This window comes from Lathyrus oleraceus, chromosome 3 (genome assembly GCF_024323335.1).
Source record: "Lathyrus oleraceus cultivar Zhongwan6 chromosome 3, CAAS_Psat_ZW6_1.0, whole genome shotgun sequence".
NCBI classification, from domain to species: Eukaryota; Viridiplantae; Streptophyta; class Magnoliopsida; order Fabales; family Fabaceae; genus Lathyrus; species Lathyrus oleraceus.
In genome coordinates, this window is record NC_066581.1 from 202,148,555 (window position 1) to 202,171,919 (window position 23,365).

The 23,365-nt window shown below is 38.0% G+C and overlaps 1 long non-coding RNA gene and 1 other non-coding gene across 2 annotated transcripts; both read right to left on the reverse strand.

Moving 5' to 3' along the window:
• Nucleotides 1-6,286: 6,286 nt before the first annotated feature.
• Nucleotides 6,287-8,303, reverse strand: LOC127126290 (uncharacterized). Its single transcript, XR_007804946.1, has 3 exons — nucleotides 7,438-8,303; nucleotides 7,187-7,329; nucleotides 6,287-7,082 (listed from the first exon to the last, which is right to left on the reverse strand). It is a non-coding gene; the product is annotated as an uncharacterized LOC127126290 (long non-coding RNA).
• Nucleotides 8,304-22,610: 14,307 nt separating this feature from the next.
• Nucleotides 22,611-22,717, reverse strand: LOC127133002 (small nucleolar RNA R71). The gene has a single exon (XR_007807003.1). It is a non-coding gene; the product is annotated as a small nucleolar RNA R71 (small nucleolar RNA).
• Nucleotides 22,718-23,365: the final 648 nt, after the last annotated feature.

A 23,365-nucleotide genomic window follows, 5' to 3' on the forward strand; every position in this document is an offset into this window, starting at 1 on the left:
ACGCATAAAAGTAAGTTCTTAAAAATGGACTATATTTACTTAGTTTATCGAATATTATCTCTAAATAATATTTTTACTTTTATGGTGTAGATGGTCAACACGTGGTATGAGTTATAACAGATGTCCTAGACACTGTATTACCCAGTATCGCAACCTCTTGGATCACCTTCGACCGACAGATGTATTGCCATTAACCTAACTATTTCGTAAAAAAATGTTAATTTCTTCTACCAAATTTATAATCTAATACATGTTCATATTTCAGTTCATTTGGCGTCCATATCTAAATTTGGATCATGACCATGAAATCAACGAACAAGACGCAACCGTTTGGACTGCATGCACACCGGTCATAAGATTCACCACTATGGAGATGCACAATAGTGATCGTGTTAAATTGCAGTTCGGTATGCTTCAACACATCCCAGATCCCCCGACAAACTTAGGAGAATGACATCTACGCAAAGTTAACGACCAATGGAACTTTAAACTATGGCAAAGCTTCGCTAGATCTGAGTGTCGCAAAGGGAAGCACCGCAAAGACCATGTCTTAACTGGTGTTGTGATGTCAACTGAAGAAAAACCAAGTCGTAATTATATGGCTTGGTACAAATCGGTTGGATTTGAGTTCATCACCGAGGATATGTACCTATACGACCCACGCCGGACAACCTACACACCAAAAGGCTCAACATCTAACCCCCAACAACATTGTCAGACCGGCTACTCACGACCCCTTATCCATCAAATTTTTTGATCCACAAACACACAAATCTATAACCCTAACATGCCAAACACCATCCACAATACCAAGAGCATACCCCGTACCACCACCAACAACTAGACCATCATCAAGACACCTAACGTCGCTATGCACCCAACATATCACCCTATCATAGCCGTCTTAGCCAAAATACTCAACGATCATTTAACACCAATCGTCCCTCCTCCTACTATAGCCAAGAAGCCCAAACATCTCAAAACCAAAACCTTCATCAACCACATGTCTACCAAACACCGCAACAATCATTTCAATCTTTCTTCTTACACATCATTCACACCAATGTCTCCCTTCAATCGTCCTGGTCTCCCTCCAACAACTCAAACAAAACCCAACTACTCTGGCATGGATCATGAACTCAGCTATGGCGGTACCCCTTTGATGAATACACAAGACTACGCTGATTTGTCTGACTATCTCAGGCAATCTCCTGCAGTTGGTGGTGGTGTTCCTGGGCCCTCGGATACTCAAACACCTGGGGTGAATCATCAACGTGGGTTAGGGTCACGAGTTCGGGTAGTTAGGGGATGTGGGACCGGAAGTCGGTTAGGTGATCACGGTCATCGACATTAGTTTTTTTTTGTGTAAATGGATATTAATATTAATATGAATTGGTCTGATTTCGACTTTATCTAAATGTATAATGTTCTTAAAAAAAATACGAAACACACAGGTGCCAGACCAATTGGCGTCTCCTTTAAAACTTAACACACAGACACCAATTGGATTGCCAACATTAGATGAAAATCCAATTGACGTCTCCTCCCTAAATTTAAGAGCATACACCGATTCATCAGACGTCTCCTCTTCAAAGTGGGGTATTTTGAGAAATAATCTGAAAAATAAATTATTTTGAGATTTTTTTTAAAAAAATTAGATTCTTTGGATAAAAATTATATATTTGTCGTCTCTTTTTATAAAATCCTTCACAAGTTTTCACATGTATCAATGAATTATTTCCCAACAATACCCTATTAAATTTACTGTTTTCCCCGCCTATTATATAATTAATTATAGGAATAATTGTGTGAAAATGACACACATTATTTTATATATTTATTGCTACAACTATTTATATTATTATCTCTGAGATTCACATGGGTCTCATAATGACGGACGAAGAGAGTACTCAAGAGAATCATATATTTATGGACGGGTAGTAAAAAGTATCCTAGACCAAAATTGTCTCATTTGACAGTAAAAACTTAATAATCCTCTTGTGAGAGACTTAATCCTTACCTTGCAATAGACATCTCTTTATTAATGGTTATAAATATATTTTTTAAAAGTCATATATTACATAAATCTAATTATTATCCAAACATATTCATTTATAGAATTTTTTACTCAAATATCCCTATTTTCAAAAAAAAAATTAAAATAACTTTGATTTAAAAAGAAATCAATCTACCCCACTTTTAAGAGGAGATGCGAGACCAATTGGCGTCTCCTCTTAAACTTAGAGAGGAGGCGCCAATTGAATTGGCTAGGGATACTTGTGTTGCCAACCCAATTAGCGCCTATGTGTTAAACTTTAAGGGAGGCGCCAATTGGATTGACACCTTTTTGTGTTTTGTAATTTTTTTTTAAAAAAATTCAACATGATAGATAAAGTCGAAATCAGACCAATTCATATTAATATTAATATTCGTTTATACAAAAAAGACTAATGTTGATGACCGGGATCACCTAACTGACCTTCGGTCCCACATCCCCTAGCTATCTGAACCTGTGGCCTTAACCACACATTGATGATTCACCCCAGGTGTTTGAGTATCTGAGGGCCCAGGAACGTCACCACCAATTGCAGATTGCCTGAGATAGTCAGACAAATCAGCGTAGTATTGTGTATGCATCGAAGGTGTACTGCCATAGCTGAGTTCATGACACATGCCAGAGTAGTTGGGTTGTGTTTGAGTTGTTGGAGGGAGATCAGGACGATTGAAGGGAGTCATTGGTGTGAATGGTGCGTCGAGGAAAGGTTGAAATGATTGTTGTGGTGTTTGGTAGACATATGGTTGTTGAAGGTTTTGGTTTTGAGATGTTTGAGCTTCTTGGCTATGGTAGGAGGAGGGACGGTTGCTGTTAAATGATTGTTGAGTGTTTTGGCTAAGGTGACTTTGGTAGGGTGTGTTGGATGCGTAGCGATGTTGGGTCTCTGGATGATGATCTAGTTGTTGGTGGTGGTACGTGGTATGCTCTTGGTATTGTGGTTGGGTGTATGGCATATTAGGGTTGTATGTTTGTATGTTTGTGGAATGAAAAGTTTGACGAATAGGGGGTGTGAGTAGTCGGTCTGACAATGTTGTTAGGGGTTAGATGTTGAGCCTTGTGGTGTGTAAGTTGCTTGGCGTGGATCGTATAGGTACATATCCTGGCGTGGGTTAGATCTTGGTATTGTGGTTAGGTGTATGGCGTGTTAGGGTTGTATGTTTGTGTGTTTGTGGAACGGAAAGTTTGACGGATAGAGGGTTGTGATTAGTCGGTCTGACAATGTTGTTAGGGATTAGATGTTGAGCCTTGTGCTATGTAAGTTGCCTGGCGTGGGTCGTATAGGTACATATCCTCGGCGATGAACTCAAATCCAACCGATCTGTACCAAGCCATATAATTACGACTTGGTTTTTCTTCAGTTGACATCACAACGTCAGTTAAGACATGGTCATGGCGGTGCTTCCATTTGCGACACTCAGATCTAGTGAAGCTTTGCCATGGGTTAAAGTTCCATTGGTCGTTAACTTTGCGTAGATGTCATTCTCTTAGGTATGCTGGGGGATCTGGGATGTGTTGAAGCATACTGAACTGCAATTTAACACGCTCATTATTGTGCATCTCCATAGTGGTGAATCTTATTATCGGTGTGCATGCAATCCAAACGGTTGCGTCTTGTTCGTTGATTTCATGGTCATGATCCAAATTTAGATATGGACGCCAAATAAACTGAAATGTGAACATATGTTAGATTATAAATTTGGTAGAAGAAATTAATAAATTATTACGAAATAATTAGGTTAATGGCCATACATTTTTCGATCGAAGGTGATTTAAGAGATTGCGATACTGGGTAATACCGTGTCTAGGACATTTGTTATAACTCATACCACGTGCCGACCATCTGCACCATAAAGGTAAAAATATTATTTAGAGATAATAATCGATAAAGTAAGTAAATATAGTCTATTTTAAGAACTTACTTTTGTGCATACGGGAATGTGAAAGGTTGTTGTTGACGAGCGCTAGGGACGGTAGTCTGGACCAACCCCATGCTTGGAGCAAAACAGCACATCCAGAAAAGGTAGATGTGTCTTTGTGTGAATTTTTACACAAAGAGCTACAAAGATAAGCCAGACAAGCGAATCCCCAACTGTAACTTCCTATTCTATCTACATGTCTTAGTAAAGGTAAATACATAACATGCATACTAGAACCACTACCTTCGGGTAATAAAAAAGAACCAATTAAAAGCATAATGTAACACCTAATTTTTATTATTCGAGACTCTTCGGTAGAATTCTCATTTAACTGTAAGCTGTTATAATATGCCTTAAGGTGTGAAAGGAGTATACCTTGACCTCTCGAGTTATCATCTAACAAATCAGCATCTAAGAGGTCCATGCAAATTGAATTCGCATTGTTGGTTTTACCATTTACCGCCTCACCTTCGATAGGCAATCCCAATAGCATGTAGGCGTCTTCTAACGTCACAGTACACTCACCGGTTGGAAACCAGAATGTGTGTGTCTCGGGACGCCATCTTTCACATAACGCAAGAATGAATTTATTATCCACCGACCAAGACATTATTTTGCTTATATGTCCAAAACCGGCGAGTTCGACATACGGTTGAATCATCGGGTACATGTGTACATATTCGTGGACCCGAGTTCGAAACCTTGAAACATCCTATAAAAGAAACAACAAAATACGTTACTTTATAAAAGATAAACAACAAAATGAGTATTGTTATTTAAAGATATTCTAGACAAATAACAGAAGAATTAAATGCTTACATAAGTTGCTATGTTTGCAATTGTTCCTCTGTGTGATTCACCCATTGTGACGAGATATATCTTGTCGGAGGAAATGTTGAAAAAGTGTTTGTTGCAGATGAAAGAGTTGATGTTGTTGAGGAAGAAGTGAGTGTTGGTGTGGGAAAATGTGAGAGTTTCTTGCCTATTTATAAGGTGTGACATGCAAAAGTGTGGATGTATGGAAAATTGTGATTGCATGTGATAGCCAAATGGTTTGGCGCCCATGTGCATTTGTCACATGCTAGCGCCAATCAAATTGGCGCCTCCCCTAGCCTCATGCATGCTACATCTTTACCTAGCCTGGCGCATGCATGGCTCTGCATGCTTGGTTACGAGGTCTGCATGCAAGACATGGTGGTGCCAATTGGATTGGCGCCCATGTGCAAGCATTACAAGCTAGCGCCAATTATACTGGCACCAGGGCTTGCATGTTTGACACATGGCTTCCCTCTGGCTTGCATGTTTGATACATCACTTATATCTTGCTTGCATGTTTGACACATCACTTCTGACTTGCTTGCATGTTTGACACATCACTTCCGTCTATAGAAGCGACTCTTTGTAAGTTTCGGTTGACTGCATCTCACAAAAAGAGAAGCGACTCTTGGGAGATAGATTCTATAGACCCACCTCACAGTTGCATTGTAACTAACACTGGACAAGATCACCGTAAATTAAGTGTTGCATTGATATTTCAAGACATTTTACCGCTTGTCAACAAAGACCCATCAGTGATGGTGAGTATAATAATATCTCATATCGTCACAAGATATAATTATACTTCATCTTACAAGAAAGCGTGGATTGCGAGGACAAAGGTTGTTAAACAGGTATTCGAAAACTGGGAGGATTCATAAGAATTGTCACGGTTCTTATGGGCCCTAAAAACATACGTACCAGTGTCATACTCCAAAATTCGCCCTACCCTTCACATAATCATATATGTCACTAACTCCAAACATTTGCATATCATCTTCATCCATTCATTTCATTTGAATAAGCATGGTCCAATCTGATTTACAAGTCGCATCAGTCTGTTGCATATACAATCATCATTTCGTCATCATGTCAATAATTGTTCTGATTAATTCTAACGTCATATTAATTTCAACTTCAAATTAATTTTTGAAGTTTAAGTTGATTTCGTGGTTAGAGTTATTTGAAAATAAATTTGGTTTTAAAAATCATTTCGTTCTTTTTCAAATTAATTTTGGAAATTCAAGTTGAGTTGGACGATCCGAGTTGATTATTAAAAAATCGAATTGATTTTGGAAATTTGATCATTTTTGCATTGAGCCCATTCCATTGTTTTTTCTTTAAGCCCATTGAACCACTCATTTTTTTTGTTGATATTATCCATTATTATCCAATTTACAAATTCAATCCCATTAGAAAAATCCAATATCCATTTATTAATCCATATCCAATTTAATCCATCATTCTCCATTTCATTTATCAAACCCAATTAAATCCATTGTCATCCAAATTATCCATAATCCATTAAAACAAATAATCCATATTTTACCAACCTAAATCCATTTCATCCAACAAACCATTATCTAATTACAATTTAATCCACCACATCCATTATCCATGTTTTGTTAAGACAAAAAATAACAAACGAACCACTGTCATAAGCTGCTACAACTGCAACGCGCAGCAACCCAAGCTTCCAAACAAGCTGCAAGCTGCAACTCAATCCAAACAGCTTAAACCAAACGCAACACTAGACATCACAAGCCAAGAGTTGCTATGGCTTAGTGCCGAAACGGCGACCAAATGCAAACAAGCCGGTGCGCAATACGGCGACCAAATGCAAACAAGCCGGTGGGCAATACGGCGCACATGTATGACCTGCATACAGGACAACACGCTCAGCTGCTGCATCCAAAAACACGCTAAGCGTCAAAACGCAATCCAAGCCACAAGCAAAACCATCAGCTGCAATAAACGACATGAGAAAACTTCATCTTGCAAGCCAATCTGCAAAGCGCTGCATAAACGAACGCGAAATCGATACAAAACACAGATAAGCTACATAAGCCAAGAAAATATCAGAAGCGACAACGAAATTCCAAAACTCAATCTAACTGAATTGAAACTAACAGAATTACTTAACACCCAACAACTTTGAAAGGGATTAAGTTAACTCTTGTTAACTCTGCTGTTAACTCTGCTCCTATATATTCCTTGACCTCAACCCTGCGAAGGGGGTTCTACATTTTCGGCGAGACCTTCAGTTCGAACAAAGCTCCAGGCTCGTTTTTTCTCTGCAAGTTCAGTCGAAGCTCGCGTGAAACCGAGAAGAAGGCGAAGTCTGGGATATAGGAAGAAGAAGAATGTGAAGCATAAGAGGAATAGATCGAGGACATACCTGAGGTCCACCTTCGTTAAACATCACCGTTCGGTTTTTTTCCGGAGGATCCATTGGCCATTTTTTATCCAAACTGGAATTTAGTCGTTACTCCACAGCGTACTTTGTTTCGGTGACCGCCGTAATCCATCAACAACTATAACCTAGAGCGCGTAAGAATTGAGACACGAAGAACACAAACAACGAGAAATCACCACCAAAGTCCAGAAGGAGAACGGAGAAGACAAAAGGAAGGATTTCTCGAAGCGTACCTGAGATCGATGCTTCATCGTCGTCGCCTCCATCGTCTGCTCATACGGTAAGTTTTGATCTTCCATTATCTCTCGCCGATTTTGTTGCAACTGTGTAGGATGTTGATTCAAGAAGCAGAGCCCTCGCGTGCGGGGTTCTGATTTTGCGAATTCGTTAATCAAATGTTAGGTGATTGTGTTAGGTTCCTTCGATTCCCGATTCTATTTGACGTTGTGAGTCAGGATTCTGAGTGTTTGGTTGACGATTTTGGCTTGTTCGGTTCAGGACATTGAGACTAGGGCGTTAGCAGTTGAGATCCCGGGCCCATACTATCCTCACCCCGGGCCAAACGCTGCACCCCCTCTGTATGGGCCTAGCAGTTGAGATCAAGGCCCATTCTGCTTGTTTTTTTTGAGTCTTTTCTTATTTTCTTATTTTTTGTTTTATTAGGATTAGTTAATATTAGGATCAGATTTTTAGAATTAAGATTATCATTAGTTTAGGACTTATTAGATTTGAATTAATTTTAATCTTGATTTTGGTTTGCTAATTGTTTAATATTTTAGAATTGTTTTAGAATTTTAATGTGAATTAGGATATGGTTTAGAATTCATTTTTGATAATTGTTTTAGATTTGATAATTGTAATTGTTTTAGAATTTTAATTTTGTTTATGGTTTAACATTAGAATTTGATTTAGATTTTAATATGGATATTGAATATTCTTTGTCTTAATCCTAACATCTAGCAATTAACTTCTAATTCTACTATTTTCGCCCTCTAACTTCTAACTTTTAATTTCCGCTCGGAACATTTAATTATTGTCATTTACCTTACTTTGCTTTTATTTAGATTTGTTATCATATTGTATCATCATTCTTCATCTCATTCTAAAATGAACCTAAAAATGGATAAGACTTCAAAAATGCAAAAGAAAAACAAGATAATTCCCTTAGCATGGAAAAAACATTGGAATGGACTTAGAGATTGTTGTTAAGACCCTTGCAAAAGGCCTTGGACAAATATTCAACCCGAACATGGATGGAGCATTCAAGAATCAAGAAGAACTTGTAATCTTTTATGCGATTTCTAGTTTAGGACACAATTGCACACATACAGCTTTCTCTTGGGCTACCTGACAATGAGACATTTTAGTCATGCACTCCCTTGTACTTTACATGTACCTCCCTCCCCTTTCCGATGTATGCTTTTACTTTCTTTGTCTTTTATTGCTTTATAGCTACTCCTTAGGCATTAGGAACTCTCTCACCATCTCGTAACCAATAATCAAACCCCTGATCTAACGTCAAGCGGTCTTTTCTTAAATCAAACTCAATAAACAAACCCTTGATCCAACGTTAAGCGGTCTTTTTCCAAATCAAACTCATAAAACATAATAAATTGCGATTAGGATTGTACGTCACGAGCCTTAAGCGATAAAGAAGGGATGAGACTGGAGATTTCCTACACTCATTCTGAATGCTTCGAACACAAGACGTTTGGCTTGGTAGTTCGAAGTAGTCACCTTTATCCATAGTCTTTAATGCAATCCGAAATCAATAACACTTTCTCAAAACCTAAAAACAATTCAACTAATTCAAACCTTTTGTTTGAGCCTTAGGGCGGCACAATCGAAAACCCTTCTTCAAGGTAACAAAATCAACAAAACACATAAACATTTTAAACCCACGAACTACGGGGCTCTGATTTCTCACTTCAACAAGTGGGCATATGTAGGCACAAGGACCCAATCCTTGACGAGCACACTAATTTAAAATCTACCTCCACTCCGCAAACCTTTGGCAAGCAAACATTCGATAAACAATACACAAGTAAGCGCAAACATCCTAGATGGTTCCCATGGAGTACCATGGATATGAGGGGTGTTAATACCTTCCCCTTGCATAACCGACTTTCGAACCTGTTCGTGGTTGCGATGACCATTCTTTGGGGTTTTCTCGATATTTTCCCTTTACTTTGGAATAAATAAAAACCGATGGCGACTCTGTATTTTTTCGCGTAGCGACAGCTGGCGACTCTGCTGGGGACACCTCCCTAAGCAAGTCAAGCCTAATTTAGGTTGCTTCCTCGCATGTGTGGATGTTTATCCTTTTGATTGTTTGCCTTATTTATTGCCTTTTGCTTTAAATTTCTTTTGATATCTATTACATGGTTCCATGATTCTATGGTATTGATGGATACTACTTCGATTGCAAGAAGCCTTGTGGGAAAGACTATCTACCCGAGTCTAGAGTGCAAACTTAAGATAGGAGAGGTTGAGTAGTATGGGCCACCGAGAAGTTTTTCTCGTAAGGGTCGATACGAGAATCTCGCTTAAAGTAGATTCTTTTGGAGACGTTGACGACCGTCAAGCTTTTGGCGTAAGCCATCAATGTTTTCATTAGGATCTGTGACTCTAAGGACCTTCATAGAACATTGAACCTTCGACCAATTAAGATTGATGGTCACTTAGTACGGGTCCCCGAGAAGCTTTTCTCGCGAGGGTCGGTACGAAGATCTCACTTAAAGTAGTTTTTCTTGATGGAGTTGTCGACCAGCAAGCTTTTGGCATAAGCGGAAAACAGTCAAGGAGGTCCATGAATTTGAGACCCTTGTCTAGAACGCGATGTTGATGGTCGCGTAGTGCGGGTCCCCGAGAAGCTTTTCTCGCATGGGTCGGTATGAAGATCTCACCTAGAAGAGGCTCATTTGAGGGAGTTGACGACTGACAAGCTTTTGCTGTAAGTGCCAAACAGCCAAATGAATCGATGACTCTTGGGTCCATATCTAACCCTAGACTACGACCGGTGAGATCCCTATTATGGAAAGCAATCAGTGTTATCCTTCATACGTATTTCGAGCCTGTAATACTACACATGCTTGTGTATGCAACTTATGAAGCCATGCTTATGAATCGTACATCCATGCAGTCACGCATTCATGCATCGTAAATGATAAAAGAAAATATAATACTCACACATCATTCATATAGCATCTTTCATTTCATGAGACCAATCTCACCATCACTTTGCCTTTTGTCAGACAAACCACTACCACCCAAGTTGATTTCCCGACATCTGTCTTGAACTAGAGGCATGTCGCAGATTACCATGGAAGAACTACAAAGAAATCAAGAAGCAATGAAGGTTGAAATCAGCCAGTTAAAGACTCAGATGAGTCTGATCATGGAGATCTTGCAGTCGATGCTAAGGAAGGAAGGCCATCCTGAGCCAACTGTAGTACCAGAACTGGTCAATCCAATGAACATGCCTGACCCCCTTCCACCTCAGGAGCAGCCTCGTGGATTTCATACACATCCTGTACCTCCGAGGGCTCCGTATCAGCGACCATTTCTTGTCCCCCGACCAAGGCAAATGAACCCTGTGCCGAACCAGTATCTAAATCAGCAACGAAACTTCGCTCAACAAAGGAGACATGGACTAAGAAGGCCTCCAAAGCAGTTTGATCCAGTGCCCATGTCGTATGGTTGAATCCTACCCCTGTTTCTTAATAGTTCATTGGTGCAATTAAGGGAAGCTAATGACCCTCGAACACCTCTTCTTCCAGATTATGATGTGGATGCTAGGTGCGAGTACCATTTTGAGACACCTGGACACTCAATCGAATACTGCAAGAGCCTTAAGTACAAGGTACACGACTTGATTGATTCAAGGGCTATTATGTTCATACCGTAAGGCCTGAATATAGTGAACATTCTCATGCCTCTACAAGAGGTCACATTTGTAATGCCATGATCAATACAAATGGGAGCTAGGGTAGGTTTGAAGAGTATGCACTTATGAGAAGAGTTTGAGAAGGGTCTCCTTGAAGATGGTCATGTTATCTGTTGTCGGCCTAATAATTCCAGACTGAGAATCTGAATGAAGGAGAAAGGCGATCCAAAACGCAGCGAAATTTAAAAAAAAATATCTCCTTTAGTGATCCTTACGAATGAGCATGGTCAGTGATAGAATCGTTACCTCTTGTGACGATCGAAACCTTTGATGCAGATCTATGGAGCGATCACGAACGTTGAACGATGACAACGCCTCTACTCAATCCACACGAACGGATTCCTTCAATCTCAGTGCTAGCTACTACGAATGAAGGCTTTGAGTGAGAGAGAGAGAGAGAGAAACGAAATTGCAACTGCACAAATGCTTCTGCATAAGGGTTCTATTTATAGAACCACTTGTGTGGGCTGCAAGCTAAAAAAGCCCACTTAAGTTTATGTGGCCCATATCTTATAATATGCAAAAATCACTTAAGCACGTGGTACCTTACCATATTTTGTATTCTACTTAAGTACATCGTACCTTACGATGTTCTACAAATCACTTAAGTGCATCGTACCTTACGGTGTTCCTTAGTTACTCTATCTCTCATCAATCCATCCTTTTGTGTGTGACCCTGTAGGTTTTCGCGGCATTGACAATTATATTAAATCACATATTTAACATAATAAACAGTGAGCGGTATCTAGCAACACATCATTGCTATCCAAGATACGAAAATGTCATGTGATCTGACAAATCTTTTTATGATGATATTTATGTGTACAATTACCCTTTAGACCTTATGTCTATATTGAACACAAGGCATAAACCGTGTCATCCTTGTCCAGTTCAATATTGGGCCCATAGACATTTATCATGTTACGCAAGATGGGCAAATTCCATCTAGGTCACTCGTGTCCCTCAGCATGCTTCGTGGAGTACCCATCAACTGTCTTTATGGTTATCCAGTTACGGACAACGTTGGATCAGCAATAAAGCACTCGACTCTACATCTAGGATCCATAGTGGTTTCAGGTCGAAGAGTGGTATACACCATTATCACCATGAGAATAACTTATGACACTTTGCATAACTTTCTATATAGTATTCTAATAGCGGGTCAATCCGGTATAAATATTACTCTTAATATTCATACCTATGTTTAAGACTTGATAACTCTTTATCCATGATCCATGAGATGTGATCATCAATCTACAAACATAATAGTCTTAATGCTTTAATGTTATCCCACTTCACAATAAAGCTCGACTACGGATACTTTAAGAATAGTGTCCTTATGTTTAATGTGATCTCATGATTAAGTCATATTTGATACATTAAACGGACTAGCTATTCTAGGGACTTTATTAAACAACCATAAGAAAGAAAAAGCCTTTTATTATTAATAAATAATTCGATACAAGTACCAAAAGTATTGGCCTCTAGGGCTTACACCACACTGAATAAGGCCAATTATGCCCGTAGTCATTAGTTTGGTTAAATCATGTTCATATGTGAGTTTCTTGATTGTCATTTGTAACATTCATTTGTAATAAACTCGTTTGTTTTTTAATAATAATGACATTGAAATGAATATGCATGTTTTGAATAAATCTACTTGTCGCCACTCATACTTTATTTTGTCAATATCCAACTGTTGGTTTTAAGAGGAGGATGATGAAATTAAAAACGTGAAGTCATTGCTCGTACGCTTTTGAATAAAAACTTGTTGATGATGTAAGGCATTGTTTCAAATACCAAACATCGAAGATATAAGGAAGATAATCCCTAGTCAACCCCTTCGAGCCAAGGAGTATGAGTTTCTTTCTAAATATAAAACCCTCAATCGCAAACCGGGACAGGGTAGTCGTCAGTCAATTTGACCAAGCGTTTAAACTTCAAAAGAGGAGTGTCCTATCCGAGGATCAACCATATCTTATCCCCCACAAGAGGTCGGATAACACCAAATTCCAAACGCTTGTCCCTCACCCACAGAAGCACGAGGCGTTCACAACCCATTCCAATCAAGCGGATAGATGTCACACAATTTGTTTCAAAACAAAAAGAAAACAGGAAAAACAAAAAAAATCAGAAATCAAAAGAAATAAAGCCTGCTAATTCGAAAACTTGAAAATGATGACTTAGGCAAAAATTAGGGCATCCCTGTGGATTGTAAATCCAAACCAATCCAACAAAAATAGGAAAATGAAAAAACAACTCTGCAAAAGAGGAATCAAAAGAAAATCCTCAGCAAGAACAAAATCGTGTGGCTACCAAACCAAACAAAAGAAGGATGGCTGCCACACCGAAAACCCCGTGGGTTCGTTAACCATCACTCTCAAATCCCTTTTGGAAGACGGACGCTTGTATCAAACTAGTTGGACGTAGGACTGGAGAACATCACGAAGAGCGGGTGGGTTAGGATAGGTTCGAGCCTTATATCCTTTCTTTCTAAAACCGTGAACCAGACCATATTACAGCCCTCAAAAGACCTAATTGAAGCAAGGGTTTATTTCGAAGACGTACTATAGTCGATACAGTCGTGTCAAAACTGACTCCTCATCAATTTGCTCATATGTGTTGATATTGATATGACATTCATTATTGTAAGACCCTAATTTTGACCCTAAGATCCCTCATGCAATTTCATCATATGCATTAGCATTGGATCATACCTTGGTATCCTCCTTACCCCTCTTTCATTGGGTTTATTTTGGGAGAGATCACCAAGCACTATGTGATTGTATCATACTTATATATTATCATTTTACTAACCAAAATACAAAAATATGTCTTTGCATTTGCCTACCTCTTTTGTAGGTAGGGCGTGATCACCATTGATCTATCAAGTTCATATCTAGGGTTTGAGACCCTCATGACAAAGAGCACAACCATGAATGGATCCAATAATGGTTATGAACATCATATATGAGTTCCATTGATCTCCACATGTCATATTGATCAATTTTTTTCAAGAGTTTGAGGGTGATTTGCCTTGGAAATCCTAGTTTGACTGGGTATCTTGAGTAACTTCTCCAACAAGTTATCTCACCAATTAATCAAATTTCTCAAGGAACACTTAAAAATTCATCATCTTATGCATATATGATCTACCATTATCCAAGAAAGTCCAAAGAATTGAAGGTTAGCAAGTTGGTTGACGGTGGTTGGCCAGATGAATTCATCTAATCAAAACTAGGTCCCCCTAGACCCCATCTCCTAAAATTTTCACCATATGAAAATTATTCCAAGAGAAAAGTTACTCTAAATGACATTCCAAACAACTTTCATGTTGAGACATATAGCTATTTTTGCTTGTAAAATCATTTTCTATGTTGAAACATTATAGGTCATTTTGTCTAAACCCTAATTTGAAAGTCAACTTCCCAAGGACATAACTTGCTCAATTTTTATGAGATGAAAGAGTTCCAATTCTCAAAATCAAATTCAAGATGTCTAGTTCGACTTTGATGTTTGGAGTGATAGCTAATTCAACTTTTATGAGCATGTGATATGAGGTTACATTATAGGTCATTTTTGACCTATACCATTCAACAAGTGATTTTTTCAAACTTCAAAAATGCATAACTCTATCATTATAAACCCAAATGACATGAAATTGGTGACCATTTTGAAGGTCTTTGAAAGACCTATAACTTTTATGAAGACACTTTTCTCATTTGAAGCTCACATAAAAAGTTAAGCAAGGTGGAATATTGAGATATATGGCTTGACACTAAGAAAATATTTCAACATGTTGAAATTTCCAAACTTCCACCTCAAAATTCTCCATGTTCCAAGCTCCAAATGAAAAAGTGTTCAAAATCAAACTTGTTCCCCTTGACCCAAGCTTTCCAAAGAACCAAAGTTCATGTATTTTGGATGAGGTTTGCTAGGTATGTGCATGGCTCTAACAGGGATGCATAATTGGAAAGGATCAAACTTCAAAACTTCAGTTCACTTTACCTTGCCAATCAAGCTTCCATTCAGACTTCATCTGGAATCATTTTGGACCTTTTTGCCTTGCATCATGGGCCTGCACATGCCCATGCACTCGTGCCATCAACATTGCTAAAATTGGACAAAATTTGAAGTGTGCAAATATCATTCATTCATGCTATAAATACATGACCTCTGTGCTCATTTGAATCATACCTTGCGCGCCAGCTTTGCCCCCCATTAAAACCCTCTCATTCTAAAGGAAAACCTGAGAAACTTCAATTTGAAATTTGAGTTTGAATCTCAACTGTTGGAGATTCAAAAACTCCAGGATCTAAAGCCTTGCAACCTCTCTAATCACTTCCTGTTAGCTTCTCAAGTGTGATCAGATTGAGTTTGGAGCAAGCAACATCGAGAACTGCATAACATTGAAGGTAATTTTCAGAAAACTTCATCTCTTCGATTCTCTCTCAATTCTACTCAATTCTCTTGGATCTTTGGTTGTCTGAAGTCCTTCCAATGTAGGCAAGAAGATTGAGTTGCTTAGAGGTCAAATTGAAGTAACTCAGTTGACACACCTCAAAATTCAAATCCTCATATCTTTCTATATATGTGGAGTTAGTTAAATTTGAGGTCAGATTCATGCTCTACGCCATTTTTTCTTTCAGATCATGTCCTCCTTTTTCATTTATGTGATGGTGATGACTGAACCAGTCCGGTGAGACTCGCATGAGAAGGTGAATGGAGGTCTAGCACCGGTGGTGTGCTGGACAGGTTCTGAGCCACATGATCATTCCAAAACGTTTTAATCTCACGCGTCCATTGTGAATACCAGACGTGTGGATGCGTTGACTAGCGTGCATCATGGAACGCGCGTTCTAGGCCACTTGATCTGCCACCTCAATTAATTAGGGAGATCAAGTGGCTCACGTTTTTTGCTATTTTTTTATTTTCATTTTAATCCTTTTATTTTCATTAATTCAGATTAATTTTAATATTGATCCAAAAAATATGAGAGTTTCACAAAAAAACTTCAAATAATTTCCTCTTCCATATTCTGGATTAAAATTATTTCTTGGATCATTATTAATATTTTTCATGATTTAATTGATTTTATGATTATTTTTAATTGTTTAAAAATACTTTTAAGTCTTTAAAAATTCTGAAATTTTTTCTCCAAGGTCCTTTGACCTTGTTTGACCTATGATAAATCTCATGGTCATTTATTTGGTGTTTTGATGAGGTTTTAGGAATTTGACAAACCATATTTAATTTAAATGTATTATTTTAGTCTTTTTAATTTGAATTAATGCCAAATAATTTTGTTGACCAATTGTGATGACTTGTTTGAGTTTGACTCTTGTTGTTGGGCCTTGGTCAAGGTTGATTTGACTTTGTCAAGTTAATATCATTGGATTTAGGGGATTGATGGAATGTATATTCCATCTCCCAAAATAAATGGATGATATTAATTTGGTAAAAGTCCTCCTTTGACCAATTTGAGTTTTGATATATTCCCCTCCCTCTTCATCTCATTCCCCTTCTTTATGCATTCATCTCATTTGGCCTATGATATCTCAAAGTCCTAAAGCTAATTGATTGAAAAATTAACATGAGTATGGATGAGATTAGGTCACCTCTTTTGCATATTCTTTTTGTGTGTGGTATGTTTCATGAGCATAGTCCATTATACTATGTCTCTAACATGCATTAACACCAAAATTATATTGCCCGACCTCAAATAGTTGTGACTTCTACATAAGTCCAATTACGATTGCTTAACATAGCGCTAAATTTGTGACACAAAAGACATAGCATTCTAATTAGTGAGATTGTAAGTCTCCCCTCTTTCATGGTATTATGTGGAAACTTGGCCTTTTTTCCTTCCTTTGGAAGATGTCTTGGCTCAAGGATCCATGTTTGTGATAAGTGAGTTGAGTGTTCTCCAAAGAATGTCTTAAAATGAAAAGCAAAAGCAAAACAATATTAACTTCTAACTCATTAACAACTAACTTTTAATTTCAAGCCATTTACTTTAATGTCATTTAATTTTAGCTTTTTATTCATTTTGCCATTATTCATACCATTCTAATTGTTTATGTTAATGCAATTTTCACTTTGTCCACTTGGACCATATTGTGTGATATATTTTGTTTGTGTATAATTTGCTTGCTTGTGTGGTCTTTGACCATTAATGTACATAATAACAACAAAAACCCTATAAAACTTTTGTGTGGACTGTTGGCTTGATCTTGGACAAATGGACTTAGAACTTAGGCAACATTCCTATGCTGAAGGACTTGGCCAATACCAACTTTCTGTGAAACCAAGTGCTTGCAATTTGAAACTTCAACTGATACATCATTCAAGATCCCTCTGAGTTCATCTGCAACATGATCATTGTGAAGCTGTTATTTTGAACCTGTTACTTGTGGAATTCATTTGTTACATGGGCTAATTTGAAGAAGATCATGGAGTGGCTAAAGCTTGGATGTGGCTATCTTTATTTGATGCCTTTGCTCTTCAAGATAATATAATTGTGCATTTGTGTGTTGCTTGATTCTAAATGTCCAAGGGAATTCTGGGTTTCTATTGACATTCTTGTCTATTGGATTTCTACCCATTGGTCAGATCTTTTCAACTCTTATCTTTTAATTTTGTGTATAGGATTAGTCTCTTCATCTTCTCCCCATTTCTTTAATTTCAAAATCTCTCCCTCCCTTTTCAAAATCTTCTTTGATTGAACTTATTTTGTTCTAAACTTTGACCACTTTGCAAAAAGATAGAAACTTTGGCCTTATGCCATTGCATTTTCAAACTTCTTTTCTTAAATCAAATTTGTAAATAAACTTAACTATACTTGACTTAAACTTTCAGAAAAGCCAAAAAAAAGACAACTCATTCAAACCATTTTCAGGTCTTTATGCCTTTCAAACTTAATTTTTATTAAAAGCAATGCATCCACTTTGAAATTTGTATCACGAACTACGAGGTTTTGATCCCTCATTTTTGTGTTGGTACGTAGGCGCAAGTCCGAAGGTCTTGTCAAAGACAAATATATAATTAATGAATTTTTTTCTCACCCCCCCATTCTATTTGTTTGTAAATATCATTTTGTACCAAATACATATGCACACAAAAAGGGCTCCCTAGGAGTACCTAGGACACTTTGGATGCTAACACCTTCCCTCTGTGTAACCAACCCCCTTACCTGTAATCTCTGACATTTTATAAGTTTTGATTTGAAAACTTCTTACTTTTGGGTTTTGTTCGTACTTTTTCCCTTTTCCCTTGAAAACAATAAAAGTGCGGTGGCGACTCTTGTTATTTAATCTCTAGCTTATCCATAGCTTGATGATCATGAATTTACCGCTACAGATATCAGTGATGCATTCATTATATGTCATGATTTCAGTGAGAATGCTTGGATTTCAAAACTGCATAAACATGACACTGGCATTATCATTTCCAAAAAATGAACTTGTCTTACTCGTGAGTAAGCATCTGACATCAAGAAATCTGCCACAATAAACGTGAATTAAGGAACTTGATGATTCAAAAGTGCAGAACGACTGAGACCTCCGTTGAGCAGGGGCATGCCACTTATTTTTTATTACATTAGTCAGAATGTCTGAAGACTCTGTCGAGCATAAAGCCAAACCGCTTCGAGATCCCGTTGATCAGAAGAAGTCACGTTGAGAAATCTCTACAAGATTCAGTCAATCTGAAGTTGTCAAGTCGAGATTCAATCAATCTCTCTGAAGATCAGTAAGTCAGGGGCATTCCCTCAAAGATCGGCCAACCAGAGGTAAGGTTACTTAAAGGCTCGTACTGGGGTAGGCCACCCCAAGAGCACAAGAAGTTAATCTCCCAAAAATGGTTAATCAGAGGAATGCAGTTCCGAGACACTGGGGAAAGTCCGATTGAGATAATTCGCGATGAAGTTGCTTCCTAACTTGCGATTGGGGCAATCCGTGCAAATATCCAACAGATCGGGGCAAGATGGTCCAAAGAAAGGAAGGTTTTCTCCCTGCCTATGAAAGATTTTCATATCCAGCTTGGGGCATCTGAAGGTCTACGTCAGATTCTTCCTCCAGCAAAATCAAGAAGTCGGATATCGGGAAGTCATGCGAGACGCAACCCACCCTCCATAAATCAAAAGCCTCGCAACCCGAGCAAATTTTCGCATCATTCATTGCACCGTACCCAAGATTAGGGCATCTGTAGATCCTCATATCATTGCATCAGCATGTCATGCATAATTCATATCATTTCATTCATGCATATCATCTAGCATAGGAAAATCTCTCTAACAAGGAAGAATCAAGTCCAAAAACTCTCTCGGCACTATTCAACTGCACATTTTCGTTGGCATCTTTCCATAATCTACCCCGTTGGCATTACAAGATAGAAAATAAATGACCTTTTTGACCCCTGTAAAGCTACTAGTTGGCAACCCCAACAGGATTTTTCAAAGTCATTCCTTTTTCGCTTACCTGTCGTAAGCCTGTTGCCTCCTTCATGGAGATGATTTCATTAAGATAACTCTCCTTTCGTGAGTTTATTTCGTTGCTTGGTGCGCGAAATCACGTCTCCCCCTCGTTGCCTTTCGCACGAGAAGGGTTGTCTCTGTCAAGACTTTGCCTTTTGATTTGTCTTGAGATACCTAATGTAGGGTTTATTAAGTTAACATACCTTTGAAATTCTTCTTATATGGGATGAGCTAGTGATAAGACATAGTTGAATTTGAAAGAAATGGCCGACTATTATATACTAATAGTTAGTTTTATATTATCCATGTTCATGAACCTTGAATTGCATAACAAAAATCTTATCAAGCCTTGCTTTAGTTAAATCCATGTATGTAATATGGTTCATTTTTGCATCATAAAAAAGAAATGGAGGGAGAGAGAAAATTACAATTCAAATATGTTAAAATATGCGTCAAATACCCACGGTTGAATGTAACTCAATATTTAAGGTTGGTTTAGTTTTGAATTTCATTTGCATTTGTTTTTGAGTTTCATTTGCATTTGAATTTTTTTGCCAAAACAATGTTGATTTCTGAATTTCCAGGGTTCATAAATCGGGTATGCGAAGGCACATTTGAGGACCTTAGATCTCCAACATTTACCCTTACAATGGGTTATCAACCAATCCAATTATTCATTCCAATCTAAAGGGTTATGCCTAATTTAAAATCAATTCAACACATATACCTGAATATTCTTCATGATAGGGCACATAAATAATGATAACACTGAAATTTACCGTATTTTCGACTCCGATTTCACATGCATTCTAGTTGTTTTATTGTTATTTTGTTGTGTTATTGCTATGTTTTCCTTTGTTTTCAGGTTTTTACTTTAATCGGAGCCCCGATCGAGAAAAGGAGTGAAAAAGAGCTAAAAACCCTAAAATTCAGCATTTTGTACTTGTGGCCTACCCCATGGCTGGAGCCATAGACCCTGCCATGACGTGTCCAAGCTCAACTTCCCTCAACTGCCACGTTCCCCACTACTTCCACTAAGGCGCCTCAGATTGGCCTTGTGGCGGGCGCCACAAGAGGAAAAGTTTTCTCTCCCATTTTCAAGTTGAAGGGCATCCTTGTCATTTCCATCTTTTTACTTGCTTATAAATAGAAACTCAAATCACTTTTATAATCATCCAAACTTAGAACAGAGGCAAACTCAGAGCAACTTTGTTTCACTTAGGCATATATTCAGTATTTTAAAGTGGTAATCGCTTCGCATTGGAGTGTTACCACAATTGTGTAATCAAGTTTGTGATAGAGTCTATAATCGAGTTTGGAGCACTTTGGAAGGAAGTTAATCCTGCCGCCATTTTCATTTCCGCTTTGCAATTTATTCAACCCTCCGATTGGAGCAGGTTTTTATTACTTGTCTTTATCTTATTTATTTCCTCGCACTTGCTTTAAATTATTTATTTCCTCGCACTCGCTTTAAATTATTTATTTTCTCGCACTCGCTTTAAATTATTTATTTCCTCGCACTCGCTTTACTTTCGTTTATTTCCTCGCACTCGCTTTAAATTATTTATTTCCTCGCACTCGCACTACTTTTATTTATTTCCCGCACTCGCACTACTTTTATTTAAATTAATGCACTTTTACTTTACCATGTCTAACTAAATTTATAAGGTTAGAATGTAAGGATCGTAATTGAACCGATAATCCGTACAATTGTTCATAGAAACACTTAAGGGCTATTTTAACTTTTAACTTAAGCTTTCCCGCACTTAATTTCTGTTGGGTAAGATCGAAAGCCGTCCAACGTCTTTTTAAACTTAATTGTTTTTAACTATTTCAAAAACAGCGAAAGCGCTTTGTTTAGTTCATTAGGAGTTTTTAGCTTAAGAAGAAAAGAGATTTTAAAACTATTTTCGGACGCGTTTATAAGTTTAGATTCTGGTTCGTGAGAACCTCTTTTGGTTAAGAAATCCAGGTTATAATACTTTTCAACTTAGTCAAGATACTATATTTCTTAAAAATAGGTTTACTACTCTAACGCAATGCGCGCCTTTTTATAAGTGACAATAAGAGGGTTTGATTAGGGAGTACAACTCGGTTCTGAATATGCGAAAGCAACAGTTCCTGTTAAATTAGTTCTTTTCAAAGTAGGAAACACTACCCATAAGTAGCTCTATTAGCAAGTACATGGATTATTAATTGATTACGTGAATTACATTCGACCCTGTCTTTACTAATTAATCTTTATTCAACACTTTACTTTTCGTCGCGCACTCCAAAAACACCTATTTTGATTGCCTTTGATAAACACCATAACAATAGATAACGATAGATTGACACTTGGTCTCTGTGGATTCGACAATCTTTTATATTACTCTGACGCGTTCGTATACTTGCGAAACACCGCATCAAGTTTTTGGCGCCGTTGCCGGGGACCAATTTCGTCAAATTTCATTTTCCTGTTGTTATATCGTTTAGACTTAGGCTATTTCCCGCCGGTCAATGCGAAGAACTCGCAGCACCGGAAGTTTAAGCTTAGTATACCCTCTGGCGGAACCTGAACGTTACGCTCGCGCATGTTTATTCTTTCATAGGATTAAGAGAGCTATGGCCGAAGATCAAAACCAAAGACCTCTTAAAGATTTCGCTCAACCATCAAATGAAGAACCTAGTTCTAGTATAGTAAACCCAACCATCCCAGCTAATAATTTTGAACTTAAACCATCCCTGTTGCAACTAGTGCAACAGAGACAATTCGCAGGTCTCGCTACTGAGAACCCAAACCAACATTTAAAAATATTTCTTCAATTAGAAGACACTTTTAAAACCAATGGAACTTCTCCTGAGGAAATACATTTAAGATTATTTCCTTTTTCCCTCAGAGATAAATCCCTATCATGGTTAGATTCCCTTCCACCCAATTCCATTATGACTTGGGATAACCTTAGAAGAGTTTTTTTCCTAGATATTTTCCCCCAAGTAAAACCGCCGTTCTCCGAAACCATATAACTAGATTTACCCAAAACCAAGGAGAATCGCTGTTCGAAGCTTGGGAGAGATATAAAGAGTTATTACGAGCATGCCCACATCATGGTTTAGAAAATTGGTTAATCATTCAAACCTTATATAATGGACTTCACTATAACACCAAGATGACCATCGACGCTGCCGCAGGTGGTGCTCTGATGAACAAACCTTACCCTGAAGCTAGTGCCCTCATCGAAGATATGGCTCAAAACCATCAATCATGGGGAGTCGAACGAGCGACAGTTGAGAAGAAGGAAGCCCAAGGAGGAGTGCATGAACTAAGCTCTATAGACATGATGCAAGCTAAAACGGACGCATTAGCCCTCAAAGTCGAGCATATGTGCATAAACCTGAATACTGTAGCCGCAGTTTCGTCGGATTGTGAGATATGTGGGACCAAAGGACACCAATCTGCAGAATGCAATCTATTAAACAAAACCCACTCTGAGCAAGTGAACTACACCCAAGGGAACCCATATTCGAATACCTATAACCCTGGATGGAGGAATCACCCGAACTTCTCCTATAAAAACAATAACCCAATCCAAAATAATGCACCTCTGAGACCTAGTTATCAAGCCCCAAGATCAAGTCAACCTATGCAACCTGTACCACCAAAGCCGAACCTTGAGAAAATTATGGAAAATTTTATCACCGCTCAAACCCAACAAAACAAGGAGTTCATGAACCAAAACATTCATGTTAATGAATTGATTAC